Source organism: Oncorhynchus tshawytscha, linkage group LG25, assembly GCF_018296145.1.
Source record: "Oncorhynchus tshawytscha isolate Ot180627B linkage group LG25, Otsh_v2.0, whole genome shotgun sequence".
Taxonomy (NCBI): Eukaryota; Metazoa; Chordata; class Actinopteri; order Salmoniformes; family Salmonidae; genus Oncorhynchus; species Oncorhynchus tshawytscha.
In genome coordinates, this window is record NC_056453.1 from 8,801,411 (window position 1) to 8,825,235 (window position 23,825).

General features: G+C 41.8%; 1 pseudogene; it reads left to right on the forward strand.

Annotated features, from left to right (window-relative positions):
• The first annotated feature begins 218 nt into the window (after positions 1 to 218).
• On the forward strand, positions 219 to 23,729 carry LOC112224130 (annotated as a pseudogene).
• Positions 23,730 to 23,825: the final 96 nt, after the last annotated feature.

A 23,825-nucleotide genomic window follows, 5' to 3' on the forward strand; every position in this document is an offset into this window, starting at 1 on the left:
TCGTTTTCCCCCTCCAAAATAAGAGTTAATGAAAAAATATAAATGTTATTCTGCTTGCTGTCGGTCATACAATAGATATTTAAAATTATAAATGTGTTCTCTGTTGGTGATGTTGTAAATCTCCTTTATACGAAGTACTTTTAATTAAAGCATTTTATATCTAAACCTTTATTATGAAAAATCTTATACGAGTACACGTTGTGTTGCTACCATTGGTTGCCACTTGCAGGTAGTTGGCGTGGCGGTAACTGCTTGTAGTCAACAGAGGCTTCAGGTAATGTGCTACACAGCTAGCTAGCGATCCATGTTGCATGCTGTTAATCATGCTGCCATTGCTAAGATTCCGTTCATTAGCTAACCAGGGAGCTAGATAGTTAAAAGCTCTATTTTCAGACCCTACTTTAAATTTAACGTAACTAGCTAGCTCCCGAGTGGCGTAGCGGTAGAAGGATAATGCAATCCAGTGTTAGAGGCGTCACTACAGACACTGGTTCGATCCCGGGCTGTATCACAACCGGCCGTGATCGGGAGTCCCATAGGGCAGCGCACAATTGGCCCAGAGACTTCTCAAGTGCCCCCTGTGGATAGGGCAAGTACCCCCAGGGTTCCTAGTACCACTGGTTGGGAACTGTACTAGGGCACCCGCTAGAATCTCAAACAACACAAGTCTTGTCCCTATGCAGCCAGAGAAGTTGCAACATCAGGACTGTGGTGGTAGATTGCAATTTACCACATTCATTTACACATTTGCATGCTTCAACTATGAACTGCCAGTATGACATTATTCAACCGATTGATTGTTAGACAGTTGACAGAGGTTTGATTATTGACTCTCACCACCTTTCTAATTTCAGCTGCTTGAGCCATGAGTGAGTTTCGGATACACCATGATGTCAATGAGCTGCTCAGTCTGCTTCATGTGCGAGGTGGTGATGGGGCAGAAGTGTTTATTGATCTACTGCAGAAGAACAGGACACCTTACAATCACCACAACAGTGTCTGCACACAGTGCAAAGGTGATTGATGGAGAAGTTATTGGCAAATGTTTCATAGGTTGATGATCTTCCTATGCGTTTCCTACAGATGATTAAACTTTCATTAAACTTTCAACGTTGATTCAACTTTCATTCACAGGTCAAAATAGCAGAGTATTCAAAGACGCCAGAGGACTTCCTAAGGAAATATGATGAGCTCAAGTCAAAAAATGTCCGCAACCTGGACCCACTGGTCTACCTCCTATCAAAGCTTAGTGAGGATAAAGAGGTAATCACTTACATTTTACATCTCATGTTGTTCAGATGCTGACAACTTCACTGTTCAAATGTCAAGTACAGTACAGTATTATGTTATGTCCCAATAACATTGTGTTGTGCGTTGATCTTCTCCAAATGCTCCAATGTCTGCAACAGAATGCCAAAGAAAGGTCTGAAGCGTCTGCTAATGCGACAACAAGTACAACCTTTGCTATCCCTCCAACCAGCACTAAGATGTCAATGCAGGAACTTGAAGAGCTGCGCAAGAAGCTGGGGAATGTCACTGCCAGCTCCAATGTGCCCCAGGTGTGTACTCGTGTCATTTAAGGTTAATTTTGATTAGGGCCAGGATATTTTCTTCCTGACCAGGAAAGGCCTGATGCCCTATTATAGTCTATTACATATTTTTACTATTACTAGGTCAGGTCATGTATTGGGTGTATGACCGTCCTGCTCTGATTGGGGACTTCATCATCGGTGCCACAGCAGAAGGAGACCCAGCAGTGGCCATTGGTATGAATGCTCCTCATATCTCACTTTGTGACATTTTGATTGACTTCATGAAATTCCTGCATAGTTTCACTGACTGAGTGGCTGCTCATTTTCATGTAATAACAAAATCTGTGAAAATGTACCTGGTATGTTTAGTGGTTATGAGGATGAGCACGCCACAAATAATCTCTTTGGTATTTTATGATCAGGTACAATGCCCCTACCAGCCCAGGAGCAGGCGTTGGTTGATGATTTGCTCTTTGTGCTGGTCGGTGTGGACGGCAGAGACATCACGGCCCAGCCTGTCCTCGGGAGGCAGAATCGCTCCTTCATCGTTGACCCAACCCTTGACATGTCCATCAAGGAGCTGGTCAATAGGGTACTACCAGTCGCCTCATACTACTCTACTATAACACGGTGAGTGAACTTTAAAAGGGGAATATAGCTGCTTAACCTTGTTTTGTCTCATTTGCTAGACTCAAATGTAGATCCTTACACCATCTGGAGATGTATCAAAGCTGGGACCGAGAGACTGAAAAACAGCTTCTATCTCAAGGCCATCAGACTGTTAAACAGCAACCACTAACACTGAGTGGCCGCTGCCAACACACTGACTCAACTCCAGCCACTTTAATAATGGGAATTGATGGGAAATGATGTAAAATATATCACTAGCCACTTTAAACAATGCTACCTAATATAATGTTTACATACCCTACATTATTCATCTCATATGTATACGTATATACTGTACTCTATATCATCTACTGCATCCTTATGTAATTACATGTATCACTAGCCACTTTAACTATGCCACTTTGTTTACATACTCATCTCATATGTATATACTGTACTCGATACCATCTACTGTATCTTGCCTATGCTGCTCTGTACCATCACTCATTCATATATCTATGTACATATTCTCATCCCCTTACACTGTGCATAAGACAGTAGTTTTGTAATTGTTAGTTAGATTACATGTTGGTTATTACTGCATTGTCGGAACTAGAAGCACAAGCATTTCGCTACACTCGCAATAACATCTGCTAACCATGTGTATGTGACAAATAAATTTGATTTGATTTTGATTTGATTTCAAAGGAAAATGTTAATTGTGTTGTCAAATCATTTGGATTTTCTGACATAACATTTTGGCTGTGTTATGTCTGGCAGCTTCACTGAGGAGAAGTCGTCTTTTGAGTACGTCCAGGTGAACCACGCCCTGACGGCAGCCATGAGGACCCTGATGAAGGAGTATCTGATCCTGGTGACCCAGCTGGAGCACTTCCACAGGCAGGGCATGCTCTCCCCTGCAGAAGCTCTGGTTCTACATCCAGCCCACCATGAGGACCATGGAGATCCTAGCCTCCATTGGTAAAGTCTTCATGATCAAACAATAAAACATCTATATACAGTGGGGCAAAAAAGTATTGTCAGCCACCAATTGTGCAAGTTCTCCCACTTAAAAAGATGAGAGGCCTGTAATTTTCATCATAGGTACACTTCAACTATGACAGACAAAATGGAGAAAAAAAATCCAGAAAATCACATTGTAGGATTTTTTAATGAATTTATTTGCAAATTATGGTGGAAAATAAGTATTTGGTCAATAACAAAAGTTTATCTCAATACTTTGTTATATACCTTTTGTTGGCAAATGACAGAGGTCAAACGTTTTCTGTAAGTCTTCACAAGGTTTTCCCACACTGTTGCTGGTATTTTGGCCTATTCCTCCATGCAGATCTCCTCTAGAGCAGTGATGTTTTGGGGCTGTTGCTGGGCAACACGGACTTTCAACTCCCTGGTCCCTTTGCAGAAAAACAGCCCCAAAGCATGATGTTTCCACCCCCATGCTTCACAGTAGGTATGGTGTTCTTTGGATGCAACTCAGCATTCTTTGTCCTCCAAACACGACGAGTTGAGTTTTTACCAAAAAGTTCTATTTTGGTTTCATCTGACCATATTCTCCCAATCTTCTTCTGGATCATCCAAATGCTCTCTAGCAAACTTCAGACAGGCCTGGACATGTACTGGCTTAAGCAGAGGGACACGTCTTGCACTGCAGTATTTGAGTCCCTGGTGTTGCTGATGGTAGGCTTTGTTACTTTGGTCCCAGCTCTTTGCAGGTCATTCACTTCTGGGATTTTTGCTCACCGTTCTTGTGATCATTTTGATCCCACGGGGTGAGATCTTGTGTGGAGCCCCAGATCGAGGAAGATTATCAGTGGTCTTGTATTTCTTCCATTTCCTAATAATTGCTCCCACAGTTGATTTCTTCAAACCAAGCTGCTTACCTATTGCAGATTCAGTCTTCCCAGCCTGGTGCAGGTCTACAATTTTGTTTCTGGTGTCCTTTGACAGCTCTTTGGTCTTGGCCATAGTGGAGTTTGGAGTGTGACTGTTTGAGGTTGTGGACAGGTGTCTTTTATACTGATAACAAGTTCCAGCAGGTGCCATTAATACAGGTAATGAGTAGAGGACAGAGGAGCCTCTTAAAGAAGAAGTTACAGGTCTATGAGAGCCAGAAATCTTGCTTGTTTGTAGGTGACCAAATACTTATTTTCCACCATAATTTGCTAATTAATTAATTAAAAATCTCATTTTGTCTGTCAGTTGAAGTGTACCTATGATGAAAATTACAGGCCTCTCCTCTTTTTAAGTGGGAGAACTTGTACAATTGGTGGCTGACTAAATACTTTCTTGCCCCACTGTATGTTCCATATGCATCATATATTCAATCATACAATATAATGTGGTTGGTAGATATATTTGCGTTGCTTTTTCGGCGCACTTTTGGACATTCAATTGTATTATGCTTAGACTTACCTGTCAGTGGTGTTATGCCGGTCTTGTTTTATGGTCTATGATGATTTGGTGATGGTTGTGTGTGTGGTATGGTCATTAAGGTATGTTGTTGCAGACTGCCCAAAGTAAAAAGTACTCATAGTATTAAAAAAAATGTCTCCAAAGGTAATTGATGTCTTTTTAATCAGTGGGTTGCATGTTCTGTTTTCAAAGCCTCCTCGGTGGACAAAGGAGACTGCATGGGTGGGTCGACGTTGAGCCTCCTTCACGATCGTACCTTCAACTACACTGGAGACAGTCAGGCCCAGGAACTATGCCTCTACCTCACGAAAGCAGCTAGTGTCCCTTACTTTGAGATACTGGAGAAATGGATCTATAGAGGCATCATCAAGGACCCTTACAGGTACAGTCTTTTGTCGCTCAACTCATTTACCACAATTCTTACATTGAATCACATCAGTACTTTTCTACTGGGTCACAGGCTTGGACATGACTTAAGACACAATTTAGATTTCAGACAATGAGTTAGTTCAGCACATCTTTGGTGATTTATTTTGTCTTCATAGTGAATTCATGGTTGAAGAGCACGAGCTACATAAAGAGAAGATCCAGGAGGACTACAACGACAAGTATTGGGATCAGCGGTACACAATCGTACAGCACAGAATTCCATCCTTTCTTCAGAAAATGGCAGACAATTTTGAGTACAGGTAAGACGCATCATACTATTTGGATCCGATTTGTTCCGATCACTTTTTAGTGCATCCTGACAATGCCCAGTGCAATTCACTGTGTTCCTGTGAAAAACTAATAGTATCAAGTTCTTGATCATTTTCTGAGTTGTTTGAGTTGGTTTTTCTTCTCGTCCTCTTCTATAGGTAAATATCTCAATGTGGTGAGAGAGTGTGGCCGGGACGTGACTTGTCCGGATGCTAAAGAGGTCCTTTACACTCTCAAGGAGAGAGCCTACGTGGAGCAGATAGAAAAATCCTACTACTACGCCAGTAAGGTCCTCCTAGACTTCCTGATGGAGGAGAAGGAGCAGGTCGCACGCCTTAGGTAAACAACAACAAAACTATAAATAGGTCAATAAAGTCTGATGGGTTTTTCGAATTTGGTATGTTCTGTTATATGCTAAGAGATGTATTCTTCCTAGGTCAATCAAGCACTACTTCTTGATGGACAAGGGAGATTTCTTTGTCCATTTCATGGACCTGACAGAAGAGGAGCTCAAAAAGCCAGTTGATGACATTGTCCCTCCCAGGCTGGAGGCCTTGCTAGAGCTGGCTCTGAGGATGAGTACTGCTAACACAGACCCATTCAAAGATGACCTGAAGGTAAATATGCTAGAGTACCCGTCTGTAATTTATGCTATTTTGATTACAACAGCACTATCTAGTGGTTATTAAGGAGAGGAGCCTAATTCCTTATTCATTCTGGTTCATGACCTAAAATACATACTGTACACATTATGTTTTGAAATATTATTTCATGCATGCATTATGATGAATGAATAGGCTCATGTAACCTTCCCAAAATAAGTACTTGAAGAAAGTTCTCATTGTCTGAGCATATAGCTTACAGTACTTGAAGAAAGTTTGAGAGTGACGGTCTGGGTTTGGTAGCGCTCCAGTCCTCCCTGTCATAATAAGCAGGACATGGAAATCGTATCACAGTATATCCCAGAGAAATATAAGTGCAGTCAATGTAAGTAACCTAATGTATGTTCCTTTAACTGTTAACTCAGATTGTATTGTCAGCAATAATCACATGCCCATAGAATTGATTTCTATTCTTTGCACTGAAACCGTCTACCTTAGGAAGAAGCCCACTATGGGCAGCCCACTCAGTATAATTGGCTCAAATGTGAATGTCACTGACATCTCTACCTCGCATCTGCCTCTCAGAGTAGCACTAAAAACAAGCAAGCAACCTACCTACATGTACATATTACCTCAATTACCTCAACTAACCTCTACCCCCACACATTGACTCGGTACCAGTACGCCCTGTATATAGTCCTTATAGTTAAAAGAAAAAAAAGTTATTATTTTAAATGTTTTTAGCAAATATTTTCTTACTTATCCAATAATGCAGAGTTGTTTTTTTAAAGGGCTTGTAAGTAAGCATTTCATGGTAAGGTTGTACCTGTTGTATTTGGCCCATGTGACAAATCAAATTTGATTTGAAAAGTACTAAAAAATAGCCCATGTTAACATGTATTCGGAGGAACAAGGTTCATGAAATTGACAACTTACTAACATCAGAAAACATTTATATTCTGGCCATCTCTAAAACACACTTGGATAATTCCTTTAATGCAGTAGTAGCTATACATGGTTCTAGAATATATAGAAAAGAGAGAAATGCAAATGGGGGAGGTGTTGCTATGTATGTCGAGTCATACTCCTGTTGTGCTCCTCTCTCAGCCTCTGTCAGATGATGGAGAAGTAATATGGCTACAGGTTCATCTGCCTCCTATTCTGGTAGGAAGTTGCTATAGACCACCGAGTGCTAAAAGTCTGTATTTGGACTAGATTTTTGAAATGCTCAATAATGTATGTGATATCAACAGGTCTATTTTTTGGGTGACCTAAATATTGACTGGTTGTCATCAAGCTGTCAACTCAAAAAGAAGCTTCAATCTGTAACCGATGCCAGCAATCCGGTTCATGTTATCAGTCAACCTACCAGGGTATTTACAAACAGAATAGGAACTGAATCATCTACGTGTATTGATCAGATCTTTACTAATGCTGCAGAAATCTGCTCTAGAGCAGTACCCATCAGATGTAGTGATCATAATATAATAGCCATATCTATAAAAAACAAAGTTCCAAAGACTGGACCTAAAATTTTGTAATGATGATACCTATGTCGAAGATGTGAAAAATATTTGTTGGTCTGATGTATGTGATGAGGAACAACCTGATGCCACATATGAAGCATTTATGAAACGGCTTCTTCCGGTTTCTAATAGGCATGTGCCCATCAAGAAACTGTTAGAACTGCCAAATCCCCATTAATACAGTGCATTCGGAAAGTATTCAGACCTCTTGACTTTTCCCACATTTTGTTACGTTACAGACTTATTCTAAAATAGATTAAATAGTTTTCCCCTCAATCTACACACAATACCCAATAATGACAAAGCCAAAACAGGTTTTAGACATTTTTGCAAATATATTAAAACAAAAAAACGTATCACATTTGCATAAGCATTCATACCCTTTACTCAGTACTTTATTGAAGCATCTTTGGCAATAATTACAGCCTTGAATCTTCTTGGCACGATGCTACAAGCTTGGCACACCTGTATTTGGGGAGTTTCTCCCATTATTCTCTGCAGATCCTCTCTAGCTCTGTCAGGTTGGATGGGGAGCATCGCTGCACAGCTATTTTCAGATCTCTCCAAAGATATTAGATCGGGTTCAAGTCCTGGCTCTGTCTGGGCCACTCAAGGACATTCAGAGACTTGTCCTGAAGCCACTCCTGCGTTGTCTTGGCTGTGTGCTTAGGGTCGTTGTCCTGTTGGAAGGTAAACCTTCACCCCAGTCTGAGGTCTTGAGCACTCTGAAGCAGGTCCTTACACCATGGCAACCCTGCCTCCCAACAAGCTATGGGTATTGATCATATTCCGGCCTCTATTAGAAAAGGGGACTGTCTTAAAGAGTTAAAACAAATGGAAAGTTTTGGGATTTACAAACTACAGGCCACTCAGTACCCTGGTTTAAATGAAGATATGGATTTACAAACTACAGGCCACTATGTACCCTGGTTTAAATGTAGATATGAATTTACAAACTACAGGCCACTAAGTACCCTGGTTTAAATGAAGATATGGATTTACAAACTACAGGCCACTATGTACCCTGGTTTAAATGAAGATATGGATTTACAAACTACAGGCCACTAAATACCCTGGTTTAAATGAAGATATGGATTTACAAACTACAGGCCACTAAGTACCCTGGTTTAAATGAAGATATGGATTTCTCACCCTTCCTGTAAGGGTCGTGATAGGTCCATTTGCTGTCATCTAGTGGACATTTTGCTCAATTGCCCCCAGCTATGTTTAGACTGTTGTTCATGTTTGCTGTGTTCTAATGTACTATGGAATATATCTCTTTCTTATTCTTGACACTTCTCCCAGTCATATTTAAGGTTAGAACTACATTTTTTAAAGTTTTTTTTTAGCATTTTCCAATTAAGAACATTCATAACAAACGTGAAAAGATATTAGACAACGATAGGACAAAGTGACAGTAACAGACGAGCGTAACAATTTAAAAAAAAAAAAAAATTATAAATACAAACATACAATAAGAAAAAAATAATAACGAGACATTGGATCACCTGCCGTAGGCTACATATTATACATTACGTGTGAAACATTGTGAGGATTATATATAGATTCAATCAATGAGATGTGGGGGGATTCTCCATATTGTCAATAAAAGGTTGCCAAATTCTGTAATATGTCTTTAACTTATTCCTCAAGCAGTAAGTGATTTTCTCCAAAGGGATACAACTATTAACTTCCGATAGCCACATTGCAACTGGCAGGGAGGAATCCAATTTCCATTTCAAGGCAATACATTTATTGGCAATCGCTAGCAATATTTCTGTTGGCTTTATAGTATGGCTTTGCCTAAGATTGGTGTTAGTAAAGTTACCCAGTAGACAGAACTCCGGGTCTAAAGGGAATGCAACCCCGTGAATTGAGGATATGGTATTGCATACCCCCTGCCAGAAACCGTGTAGTTTTGAACACTGCCAGGTGGAATGGAGTAATGTTCCTTCATCTGAGCCACATCTAAAAACATAGGGAGGAGATATCTGGGTTGAACTTGTGCAGTCTAGATGGGGTGATATTGAGCTGATGGAGGAAATTAAACTGGATCAGTCTGTATCTGGAGTTCAATGTGGATGTAACACCATCCCTGCATAGGTCACTCCATAGATCCTCATCAAGATCAATACCCAGATTTTTTCCCCATCTAAGTCGGGGTTTATCTAGCCCAGGCAGTGTTAGTCCTGACATAAGAGCATCGTATACACGGGAAATGGTCTTGAACTTGGTTGGTTGGTCTGCGTGGCAGAGTTGTTCAATAGGTGACATCTTAGGTAGGTTCCATTGTCCCTTGAGAGTCACCCTAATAAAGTTTCGTAGTTGTAGGTAGCTAAAGAAGTCCCTGTTCGTCAAGTGGTATTTCTGTTTCAGCTGATCAAAAGACATAAGAACTGCCTCCTCGTAACAATGTTCCAGAAGAGTGATCCCCCCTTATCAGACCATGGTCTAAAATTACTATTCTGGAAAAACATAGGGATCAATCTATTGTTCCATAAAGGGGTTTAGGGGAAAGGAATCCCTTTCGTCCGAACAGCTCATGCAGTTTGCACCATGCCAGGACAGAATGTATGATTAAAGGGTTGTCTGTGATGGTTTTTATAGATTTTCTGTCCCATTTGTAAAACAATTCTGCCCCAGTGTCATCATTTACCTCAAGCTTTTCAATGTTCAACCATGAAGGAGAGGGACCATTGTCAAACCTCTGAGCCAGAAACCTAGACTGTGCAGCCCAGTAGTACATTCTAAAATTGGGGAGGTTTAAGCCCCCTTGACTGTAATCAAGGGTCAGTTTATCCAGGCCAACCCTAGGGGTTTTGCCGTGCCAGATAAACCGTCTGGTCAGCTTGTCAAGAGAGGAAAAAAATGCTGCGGGAACAGGGATAGGGAGAGATTGAAACAGATATAGAAATCTGGGCAGGACATTCATTTTAATTACATTGATTCTACATTGATTCTACCCAGTAGAGTGAGAGGTAAGTCCATCCATTTACAAAGGTCAACCTCCACCTTTTGCAAGGCCTGTATAGATCTTTAGTCGGGCCTCTTTGGTAGGTTCTCTAGCTCTGAGATTTCAGATTCAAGGGCACTCAGTTCCGCACCGTGCTTTCACTTCAGCCCTTTAGTATAGGAAATAATCTGTCCCCGCAGATAGCTTCATTCTTTGGGACACATTGAAGGCCTGTCAGGAACAGAGGGTTTGTTTGTCAAAGTAAAAATATTGATCTGCTCTTTGATGAATGCACAAAATTCAGGTTGCTTTAGGAGTGTAGAATTTAGTCTCCATCTATATGCTCCATTTACCTTGGTAGGAATGGAGATTGATAATACCAGAGGAGAATGGTCACTAAGCAATCTGGGGAGATACTCGACATCTAACACTCTATGAAACAGTTGTGTCAAAAGTTATCTATGCGTGTGTGTGTCTTGTGTGGGTGTGAATAAAAAGAGTAGTCCCTATCCTGTGGGTGCAACTGTCTCCAGATGTCTAGTAAATTGAGATCTTTCATGAATGACATGGTGAGCTTGCCGGCTTTGGTAAGAAGTGAGGGTTTATCAGAAGACCTATCAAGAACTGTATCTAAGCAAAAAATAATATCTCCTCCAACCAGTAGCCATCCTGGTGGTGCTTGAGCGACCTGAAGGAAGACATTCTGAATAAACATATGGTAATCGAAGTTAGGAGCATAAATATTCAATAGGGTCCAAGACTCTGAAAACATATGCCCCTGCACCAAAACAAACCTGCCAGAGGGATCAGATGGTGTTGTTGACGCAGAAGGGGATGTGTCTACTTATCAAAATTGCAGTTCCTCTTGCTTTGGAGTTAAAAGAGGATGCAAAAACTTGTCCTACCCATTCCCTTTTCAATTTCTTGTGTTCACTGGCTGTAAGATGTATTTCTTGTAAAAACACAATGTCAGCCTTTAATTTCTTATGGTATGTATAGACGATTTTCCTTTTAAAATCGGGCTGTTAAGACCTTTTACGTTGAATGTGACATATTTTAGTGGATTAAGCATAGGTTGGGTTTCAAATATGTAATTGAATAGAAATCTATCATATGCAGATAATTAGGAAATGTTTCAACTTTGGTTTGAGCACAAAAGTGACCTGTCTCTCTCTTTAGGAAGGAAACAATAAACATAGAAAAAAAATTATAAAAATCCCACCCACCGCGATTGTCAACTAAATCAACAATCCCAACAATCAAACATGAATACACTTGTAGAGATACGTTGCTGCTCGCTTTCCATCTTGCTCTTACTAGCTAAACCTTGGCGTAAACTAAAACCTGCGAGCTCTCTAAGTTGAAAACAAACGTTGTGAATAGATATTTATGGCTGAATATTTACTGCCCACGGTAAGGGCTGCTTGAGTCTCTTTTCGAAAGATTAACATAAATGAGGGGGAAAGCAGTGGGCCTAAACCCACTTATTGCTTCGCCCAGTGGATATGGACTAAAGCAAAATATACTCTCCTGTAAATGTAATAGAACTCACCCCGAAAAGATACGGTTAGTTGAAAATGTACAAATCAATTATAGTGACCGGGAGATACCAGCAGTTCAGTAAGAGAAAACAAGCGAACTGCATTTTATCCCCCAGAGAGACCGTCCTGGCTAAGACGTTGCTCAGTTCTTTGAGAAAAGTGTGCACTTCTCCCGGTGTTGAAGAGATGGCTTCGGCCTTTACTGAACTTTCATCCGCGCAGGGTGGATGAGGTAGCCGGTGATGTTCTTCTCCTTCAGTGCTTTGGCGGCAGGTCTGAACTGCTTGCGACGTCTGGCGAGATCCGCGCTCATATCTGGGAAAAGGCTGACCCTCTTCCATCGATGGTGATGTCCCCTTTGGCTCTTGCGAGTTGCAGTATCTTCTCTCTGTCTTGGAAACGGAGGAACCTGATCAGGAAGGCCCGTGGGGGCTCATCTGGCCGGGGTTTCGACGCTGATGTTCTGTGGGCGCGTTCGATTTCCAGCGGCTTGGTTAAGTGGATTATGCCTAGGACCCCCGGGATCCATTGAGTGAAGAAACGGACTGGGTCACGGTCCTCGCTGTCCTCTTTCAATCCCACCACACGGATATTACTACGTCTACTCTGGTTCTCCATCTGATCTACCTTGTTTTTGAGGTTGGCATTGTCCTTTTGCAGTTGTATCAAGACCTGGTCATGTCTAGCGATGGTATCTTCAACTGTGCTAATGCGCAACTCTGCCTCAGTCGTTCTCAAAAGGAGATCATTCATGGAGGATTTCAGGTCGTCAATGGAAGAATGGAGTTCAGCCGATTTCTTATCAATTTTCATAGAAAGACCTCTGTTACCATCCTGAATTTCCCGGAGGAGAGTAGCCAGCATGTCGGCAGGCTCGCAAGAGGCTGCTGAGAACAACCGTATGGAACTGTCGTCTGAGTTATGAGGGCCAATGCTAATCTTGCTAGCTGTAGCGTTATCTTGGAAATCAACGACGTTTTGGTCGTCCTTCTTGCCTCACGGTCGGAGGTCCATGGCTCTTTGGGAAGGTAAGTACTTGACAATTTATCAGCCGATGTTAGAATATTGTTTCAACGTTGCTATTTAGGTAAAAATAGAATAACTTTGAAGAGCTCGGTTTGTCAATGTCTGCTCAGCTCCGCGGCATCACGTGCTCCGTCTAGAACTACCTTTCTAAGTGTTCTGATACTTCTAGCTTGGAGTTGTATATTTATGATAAGATAGCTACAGTATTTCACTTTTTAATGTGTATAGTATTGCTTACTAGGTGTGTCCAATCAATTTTGTAACCACTCCCTCTACTAATTAGGGCTAATTGGAAAAGCTGTTCAAAAGCGGACATTGTATTATTTCTTTGTACCCACTGACGAAGGCCATGCAGCCAAAATGCGTCAGATAAAAACCAAAAAAATTGGTTTCTATTGAACATGCAAATAAAGGCATTTTAATTAATTATATGACGAGTGCCTTGGTCCTCCTTTCTTTATGAAATAACACATATGGAATCATGTAGTAACCAAAAAAGGTTTAAGTTTATATATTTCAGTTTCTTCAAAGTAGCCACCCTTTGCCTTGATGACAGTTTTGTACATTCTTGGCATTCTTTCAACCAGCTTCATGAGGTAGTCCTGGAATGCATTTCAATTAACAGGTGTGCCTGGTTAAAAGTGAATTTGTGGAATTTCTTTCCTTCTAAATGCGTTCAGTTGTGACAAAAAAAAGTGTTTATTTAAACCTTTATTTAACTAGGCAAGTCGGTTAAGAACATTCTTATTTACAATGACGGCCTACACCGGCCAAACCCGAACAACGCTGGGCCAATTGTGCGCCGCCCTATGGGACTCCCAATCACGGCCGGTTGTGATACAGCCTGGATTCGAACCATGGTTTCTGTAGTGACGCCTCTAGTCCATTTTATGGCAAGAACAGCTCAAATTAGCAAAGAGAAACAACAGTCTATCATTACTTTAAGGCATGAAGGTCGCAAAAAACCTTCAAGTGCTATGATGAAACTGGCTCTCATGAGGACTGCCACAGGAAAGAAAGACCTAGAGTTACCTCTGCTGCAGAGGATAGGTTCATTAGAGTTAACTGCACCTCAGATTGCAGACCAAATAAATGCTTCATGGTGTTCAAGTAACAAACACATCTCAACATCAACTGTTCAGAGGAGACTGTGTGAATCAGGCCTTCATGCTCAAATTGCTGCAAAGAAACCACTACTAAAGGGCACCGATAAGAAGAAGAGAAATGCTTGGGCCAAGAAACGCGAGCAAAGGACATTACCAGTGTAAATCTGTCCTTTGGTCTGATGAGTCCAACTGTGAGATTTTTGGTTCCAACCGCCATGTCTTTGTGAGATGCAGAGTAGGTGAACAGATGATCTTGCATTTGTGGTTCCCACTGTGAAGCATGGAGGAAGAGGTGTGATGGTGTGGAGGCGCTTTGCTGGTGACACTGTCTGAGATTTATTTAGAATGCCAGGCACATTTAACCAGCATGGCTACCACAGCATTCAGAATCATACACCATCCCATCTGGTTTGCGCTTAGTGGGACATTTTGTTTTTCAACCAGGGCTATTTGACCACGAAGGAGAGTGAAGGAGTGCTGCATCAGATGACCTGGCCTCCACAATCACCCGACCTCAACCCAATTGAGATGGATTGGGATGAGTTGGACCACAGAGTGAAGGAAAAGCAGCCAAAAGTGTACAGCATATGTGGGAACTCCTTCAAGACTGTTGGAAAAGCATTCCTCATGAGGTTGGTTGAGAGAATGTGCAAAGTAGTCAAGGCGAAAGTGTGGCTACTTTGAAGAATATAAAATATATTTTGATTTGTTTAACTTTTTTTGGTTACTACATGATTCCATGTGTTATTTCATAGTTTTAATGTGTTCACTATTATTCTACATGGTAAAAATAAAGAAAAACCTTTCAATGAGTAGGTGTGTCCAAACTCACATGCGCCGAATACATATACCATGAAATGCTTACTTTACACGCCCTTAACCAATAATGCATGTTTTTTTTAAGTAAGAAATGTGATATTTCATTTATTTGTTTATTTTCAGACATTTGCAAAAAATGTCTGTACCTTAAGTTAAATTCTAGGCATAAAAGCCAACTCTGCTCCATCCATCAGGCAGGCACCTTCATTGAGGCACATGGCTTGTTCATAACAAAACCCTATAATATTGCCAACCACTTTAATAACGTTTTTGTTGAGAAGATTAGCAATCTTAGGCATGACATGCAAAAATCAAACGCTGAGTTTTCATATTCATACATAACGGACCAAATAATGAAAGACAAGCACTGTAGTTTATGAGTTCCACAAAGTGGGAGTGGAAGAGGTGAAACATTTTTTGCTATCTATAAATAAGGACAAGCCAACTGGAACCAACAACCTGGATGGTAAAATTGCTGAGGTTGGTAGAGGAATACATTGCGACTCCTGTTTGCCACATCGTCACTGTAAAGCTTAGAAGATGGTGTGTGCCCTCAGGCCTGGAGGGAGGCAAAGGTCATTCCGCTGCTCAAGAATATCAGAGCACCGGTTCAAACAGCCTGTTACCGGCACTTCCAAAACTTTTGGAAATAATTGTGTTTGAACAGATACAAAATTATTTTACAGAAAACAAACCAATGACAGACTTTCAGCATGCTTATAGGAAGGGCACTCAACATGATTGTGGGAGCTGTTAGACTTCAGTTCAGCTTTTGAGATCATTGATCATAACCTGTTGCTGAATAAACATAGGTGTTATGGATTTGTATCCTTTCACTTATGGATTGAGAGTTGGATTGGTGTACAGCCGGGCAGCCGGCTTTGGCCATTATTGTTTTTCGTTTTTACTAATGACCTTCCACTGACCTTGAATAAAGCCTGTGTGCCAGTCTATGTACGCTGACGACTCAACAGTATATATGTTGGCTATTACACTAAAATAAATAATGTTGTACCTGGACTACTGCCCAGTTGTGTGGTCGTGCGACAAACAGCAACATGGATAAATTGCAGTTGGTCCAGAACAGAGCAGCACGTATTGCACTTAATGTCCAGGGAGCGTGAATGTCAGTAACATGCATGTCAATCTCTCCTGGCTCAAAAGTTGAGAGATTGACTGCATCACTATTGATCTTTGTGTGAGGTGTTGATGTGTTGAAGGTACCAAACTGTCTGTTCAAGCAGTTGGCGCAGTGTTATGTATATTATGTTATTATATTATGTATTTTATTTGTGTTGGGTAATTGGGGATACCAATAAAAAATATGAAATAATTACAGCTGCTGGGCACACTGTTGACTACTTTAAGGAGAACCTAAAGTCATTTATGATCTTGTTATTCAAATGGCGTCATTGCTGTTTACCGCATTAGACCATTTCTTATAGATGCACTTTAGCACAGTAATAGAAAATTGCTGAAGGGCAGAATCGCAAATGTCTATAGGCTATACATATAAAAGACTATATGACTGTTTTGGGAGGGGCTTCACACTGAACTCATCCATCCACCCCCTGTTCCTGTTTCTCAGATTGACCTAATGCCTCATGACGTGATCACCCAGCTGCTGCGGGTGCTGGCCATTGAGACCAAGCAGGAGAAGGCCATCATCAATGCCGACCCCACCGAGGTGGCCCTCAGCGGCCTGGAGGCCTTCTCCTTCGACTACATCGTCAAGTGGCCGCTGTCGCTCATTATCAACAGGTAGGTACACTGGGGCTATACCCGAGGCCAGGTCTCCCTTGGGTAACAGGTCTTCGGACCTCAGTATGACCTGGTTAAAAGAAGGTGAAAAAGGCGACCTTGAAAATGGGATTTAAAAAAAAGTTGTATAAAGTTTTATACCCTAATGTATAGCTTCTCAATCTATTGAGAAACCCCCCTCGGGGACCCAAAACCAGGGCGTGCCAAATGCCAATACTATAATCATGTGTTCTGAATTTGTATATACACTGCTCAAAAAAATAAAGGGAACACTTAAACAACACAATGTAACTCCAAGTCAATCACACTTCTGTGAAATCAAACTGTCCACTTAGGAAGCAACACTGATTGACAAATTTCACATGCTGGTGTGCAAATGGAATAGACAACAGGTGGAAATTATAGGCAATTAGCAAGACACCCCCAATAAAGGAGTGGTTCTGCAGGTGGTGACCACAGACCACTTCTCAGTTCCTATGCTTCCTGGCTGATGTTTTGGTCACTTTTGAATGCTGGCGGTGCTTTCACTCTAGTGGTAGCATGAGACGGAGTCTACAACCCACACAAGTGGCTCAGGTAGTGCAGCTCATCCAGGATGGCACATCAATGCAAGCTGTGGCAAGAAGGCTTGCTGTGTCTGTCAGCGTAGTGTCCAGAGCATGGAGGCGCTACCAGGAGACAGGGCAGTACATCAGGAGACGTGGAGGAGGCCGTAGAAGGGTAACAACCCAGCAGCAGGACCGCTACCTCCGCCTTTGTGCAAGGAGGAGCAGGAGGAGCACTGCCAGAGTCCTGCAAAATGACCTCCAGCAGGCCACAAATGTGCATGTGTCTGCTCAAACAGTCAGAAACAGACTCCATGAGGGTGGTATGAGGGCCCGACATCCACAGGTGGGGGTTGTGCTTACAGCCCAACACCGTGCAGGACGTTTGGCATTTGCCAGAGAACACCAAGATTGGCAAATTCGCCACTGGCGCCCTGTGCTCTTCACAGATGAAAGCAGGTTCATACTGAGCACATGTGACAGACGTGACAGAGTCTGGAGACGCTGTGGAGAACGTTCTGCTGCCTGCAACATCCTCCAGCATGACCGGTTTGGCGGTGGGTCAGTCATGTTTTGGGGTGGCATTTCTTTGGGGAGCCGCACAGCCCTCCATGTGCTCGCCAGAGGTAGCCTGACTGCCATTAGGTACCGAGATGAGATCCTCAGATCCCTTGTGAGACCATATGCTGGTGCTGTTGGCCCTGGATTCCTCCTAATGCAAGACAATGCTAGACCTCATGTGGCTGGAGTGTGTCAGCAGTTCCTGCAAGAGGAAGGCATTGATGCTATGAACTGGCCCGCCCGTTCCCCAGACCTGAATCCAATTGAGCACATCTGGGACATCATGTCTCACTCCATCCACCAACGCCACGTTGCACTACAGACTGTCCAGGAGTTGGCGGATGCTTTAGTCCAGGTCTGGGAGGAGATCCCTCAGGAGACCATCCGCCACCTCATCAGGAGCATGCCCAGGCGTTGTAGGGAGGTCATACAGGCACGTGGAGGCCACACACACTACTGAGCCTCATTTTGACTTGTTTTAAGGACATTACATCAAAGTTGGATCAGCCTGTAGTGTGGTTTTCCACTTTAATTTTGAGTGTGACTCCAAATCCAGACCTCCATGGGTTGATAAATTTGATTTCCATTGATAATTTTTGTGTGATTTTGTTGTCAGCACATTCAACTATGTGAAGAAAAAACTATTCAATAAGAATATTTCATTCATTCAGATCTAGGATGTGTTATTTTAGTGTTCACTTTATTTTTTTGAGCAGTGTATATATTTTTGTATTTTTCAGGAAAGCGCTGACAAGATACCAAATGCTGTTCCGGCACATTTTTTACTGCAAACATGTCGAGAGGCTGTTGTGCAACGTGTGGATCAGCAACAAAACAGCCAAGCAGCACGCCTTGCACTGGGCCAAGTGGTGAGTTGACAAAACTCCTTCAGTTAACTTCCTTGTTTTTTTTCTCTAGTGCCAGCTTCCTAATATCAAGTTCTGATATGAGCTATCTGGTTTCCTCCTCCCTGTAGGTTTGCAACAGCGTTTGCCTTGAGACAGCGCATGCTGAACTTTGTACAGAACATCCAGTACTACATGATGTTTGAAGTCATGGAGCCCACCTGGCATATCATGGAGAAGAACTTGAAATCTGTGAGTGGATTGTAAACCAAGGCTGCTTTTCACCTTGATAGCATTCAGTGCTGTTATGTGTTAGCCTATAGTTGTGTCTAATGTAATTGTTCTGTGCATGTTGTAGTAGTGGCATCCATTACAAATGTCAGCCGTGAGGCTTTACTTTGCTTTGACCCAAGATTGTTGTGTTTTCCAGTCCCAATTACATTTATTTTCATTGCTCCTAATAACTGCATGCTGTGGCTTAGTGCACACTGTCATAACAGTCCCAAGCCCTGCATTGATCAGGAATATCTTAATATAGGCCATCTTGTCTTCCCCAGGCCTCCAACATAGACAACGTGCTGTGTCATCACACCAGCTTCCTGGACAACTGCCTGAAGGACTGCATGCTGACCAACCCAGAGCTGCTTAAGATCTTTTCCAAGCTCATGTCCGTGTGTGTCATGTTCACCAACTGCATGCAGGTGCGTGGATGTGGAACGCAACTACAAAACCGTGAACGTCAAGGCAGCTTGTTTTAGCTTACATGTAGTGTTTTTGAATGTTTGAATTGACGTGCATCTCATGCACATTAGATCATCTGACTGCAGTATTATGATATGTAGCCTAATATCCCCCCAGTGTTCAGTGTATGACTTTACAGTGTCTCTCACTGGTGATCCTTATTAAATGTGTGTCTACAGTGTATTCGGAAAGTATTCAGACCCCTTGACTTTTTCCACACTTTGTTAAGTTACATACTTATTCTAATTTTGATTAAATGAATTGTTTTCCTCATCAATCTACACACAAACAGGTTATTGGAAATGTATTTAAAAAATTAAAAAACAGAAGTACCTTATTTACATAAGTATTCAGACCCTTTGCTATGAGATTCGAAATTGAGGTCAGGTGCATCCTGTTTCCGTCGATCATCCTTGAGATGTATCTACAACTTGGAGTCCACCTGTGGTAAATTCAATTGATTGGGCATGATTTGGAAAGGCACACACCTGTCTATATAAGGTCCCACAGTTGACAGTGCATGTCAGAGCAAAAATCAAGCCAAGAGGTTGAAGGAATTGTCCATAGCGCTCCGACACAGGATTGTGTCGAGGCACAGATCTGGGGAAGAGTACCAAAAAATCTCTGCAGCATTGAAGGTCCCCAAGAACACAGTGGCCTCCATCAAGTTTTGAATCACCAAGACTCTTCCTAGAGCTGGCCGCCTGGCCAAACTGAGCAATCGGTGGAGAAGGGCCTTGGTCAGGGACGTGACCAAGAACCCGATGGTCACTATGACAAAGCTCCAGAGTTCTTCTGTGGAGTTGGGAGAACCTTCCAGAAGGACAACCATCTCTGCAGCACTCCACCAATGAGGCCTTTATTTTAGAGTGGCCAGGCAGAAGCCACTTCTCAGTAAAAGGCACATGACAGCCTGCTTGGTGTTGCCAAGAGGCACCTAAAGGACTCTCGGACCATGATGAACCGGATTCTCTTGTCTGATGTAACCAAGATTGAACTCTTTGGCCTGAATATCAAGCGTCACGTCTGGAAGAAACCTGGCACCATCCCTACGGTGAAGCATGGTAGTGGCAACATCATGCTGTGGGGATGTTTTTCAGTGGCAGGAACTGGTAGACTATTTAAGATTGATGGAAAGATTAACGAAGCAAAGTACTTGCAAAGAGATGCTTGATGAAAACCTGCTCCAGAGCACTCAGGACCTCAGACTGGGGCGAAGGTTCACCTTCCAATAGGTGAACCTTCACCTGTTGGGACAAGTCTCTGAATGTCCTTGAGTGTCCCAGCCAGAGCCCGGACTGGAACCCGATCAAACGTCTCTGGAGAGACCTGAAAATAGCTGTGCAGTGACTCTCCCCATCCAACCTGACAGAGCTTGAGAGGATCTGCAGAGAAGAATGGGATAAACTCCCCAAATACCAGCGTGCCAAGCTTGTAGCTTCATACCCAAGAAGACTCAGGGCTGTAATCACTGCCAAAGGTGCTTCAACAAAGTACTGAGTGAAGAAGGGTATGAATACTTATGTAAATGTGATATTTCAGTTTTTTTTGTGTTAATACATTTGCAAAAAATTCTAAAAACCTGTTTTTGCTTTGTCATAATCGGGTATTGTGTGTAGATTGATGAGAGGGGGAAAAAATTATTTTATACATTTTAGAATAAGGCTGTAACGTAACAAAATGTGTAAAAAGTCAAGGGGTTTGAATACTTTGTCTTTCCTGGTGTAGCGCTTCACCCGGAGCATGAAGCTGGGCCGGGAGTTGAACCGGCTGTCTCTGGAGCATGGCACCATGGAGGGTCCTCCCACCCAGAGCGAACGCACCGAGGAGCAAGAGAAGAAGAGACTCACCTCCAAGGTAGCTACACACATACTCACTCATTTACAGCAGATACTCACTAACCAACGTGTAGCAGTGTTTTCAAAGGTTAAACATGTATGAAAATCTGTGTTTTATATGCGTATGTTATATAGAACAACAACCAAATACAGTAGTATTGTAATGATTTCAATTAGTATTTGAGACCGAATAGAAATGCTATCTATCAAATATAGCATGATTGATGATGTGATATGCTATGCTATTCCCCAACCAGCAAGTGTCTTACCTGTGTGGTTTCCCACGTTGTCAGTTTCTAGCGGAGCACGTGGACGCCCTGCAGTCAGACTCATGCTTCGAAGCCACCGTCAGCAAGTTTGACAGCAACTTCAGTACACTGCTCCTGGACCTGCTGGACAAGCTCAGCGTCTACAGCACCAACGACTGTGAGCACAGCATGATAAACATAATCTACAGGTGGGTCTACTGCACAGCGCCTGGTTTCTGATAGCGATGGAATCTAGACTTACACGTATTTTGGCTGAAGATGTAACATGAGTTTCGCAAAAACACCCGCAGAGAGAACGCTCACTGAGTGCGTCATTGGAGCATGTGTCGATACTGATGGGATCGAAAGAAAGGCGTTGCTGTGCTCTGATTAGCTTTCTCCATTCACGTCTTTACCTTAACATTTATAATTATTCCACACTACTGACGACAGATCAGCGATATATCCTAGAGATATATTATCACCCATCTGGCTGCAAATATTGAGGTGGCTTATTCTAATGCTTAGCCTACCCTATAATAATGCACTGACTAGATTTGGTACATCATGTTACACTTGAAAATAAAAGAGAGCCGCACACTCTAGGAGCTCAGATGAAAAAATTGAATGTCCAACGTTTCGACAGCCAAGCTGTCTTCATCAGGGTATAATCAAACACTGCGGGATGACTCGTACAGGTGTCTGTAATCATGGCCAAGTGTGGCCTAATATCATTGGTTAATGATCAAATATTAAAATGGCATACAAAGAACAGCATACAAAAAAAACAAATCAACAACAAATGGATAGCATACAATCATAGATTCATTTTAGACTACACAAGCTTACAAACAATTACAATGGCAAAGTCACAATAATCACAAGAATGGCTTGTAGGAGAATATAACACAATAGATCTGGTAGAAGAAAATACAAAGAAGAAACCAAACATTTTTATTTTACCACCATCTTTGAAATGCAACAGAAAGGTCCCACTTCCAGCCATCACTCTGGTTGTAATTCCGTTGGTGTCCACAAGATAGCAGCAGTGTATGTGCAAAGTTTCTTGAAGTATGAGCGAACTACATGACATTTAGTGTGAAGTCACCCAGGTACATTTGGGCAAATCGTGAAGGAGACATTTGCATTCATATGACATTTTTCTGCAAAAATATCATAAACTGTATACTTGGACTTTGATTTAGCTTTTGCAGTATTAGTAGCCATATTATAAGTTCAACATTTGCAAAACAACCAGTTTTCATAACTTTCATAATTCTGAATATGTCCAAAAGGAAAAGGCATTACTTCGTACAAGGTTAGCTGCTACATTTTGCGACACATACAGGGTTTCTCATTGGCTATCTAGCTAGCTTTGTTTGACCCCGATTGGTGCTTATTTGACAAAGTTAGAGTCGATCAAGTGAAGACCACCCGCGTCATTGGAGTGCCATGAAGGTGTCGCTCTCTGACCAAATTTGGAGTCCTATAGGATATACTACACCCCTAATGATATAGTGAAGTGGAACGAGTGGAAATACAAAATCGATCATGAATGCTATATGGACCTTTTATAGGATATGAAAAAGGATTTCATCTAACAAAACGTCACTTCATGTTATCTCTGGGACCCTTTTGGATGATAAATCAGATTGTAGGCATTGCCTACTAATTGTCTAATAATTGGATGATGCCATTGGAAAAACACCTTTTCACATATGTTGATATTGGGATGGTGCTGGAGATGATGAATATGAAGTGATTTAAAAAAATAAAAATAAATTTCCCTTTAAGATGCTTTGGGGAAAAAGGGCCCAGGACCAGAGTTGGGAACCCCTGGCCTATAGATCCTAGTTAATTGCTTAAATGGATAGGCTTAGCTATAGTTACAATCCTAGTGAAAACTGATTTGAACTTGATTCCATAGGTTGGATTTCAACGGGTTCTACACAGAGCGCCTTGAGAGGATGGCTATAGAGAGAAGTCAGGCTGCTGCATAGCACTGTTTTATGTGAGTGTTCATGATGGTCACCCACTCTATAAGTATTTATTTCTCAGACTCATGCCCATATCAAAAACCAACTTCAAAGACGACATTCCTCTCCACATCAAACATGAAGCTGTCAAACATAAAGCTGTTTAGTGTTTTATTCAAGAAACTATCACCATAGATTTGACTATATGGTGTTTTCCCCTTTATGGGCATAGGAATAAATAGTCATGAACTGTATGAATTTCTCTCAGAAGTTAAAGAAAACCTGGACCTCTATATGGGTAACTTGTTTTTTACCTTGTGAAAATTGTTTTTGTGTTTTATTTTTCAATAAAAAAAATATGAAATGTCCCCAAGCATTCTCTTTGTGATCTTTGTTTACAGAATTCAAACATTCCTAGGTAACAGTAAACAGTATTAATAATCTGGACCGGTTTTCCGGTAAAA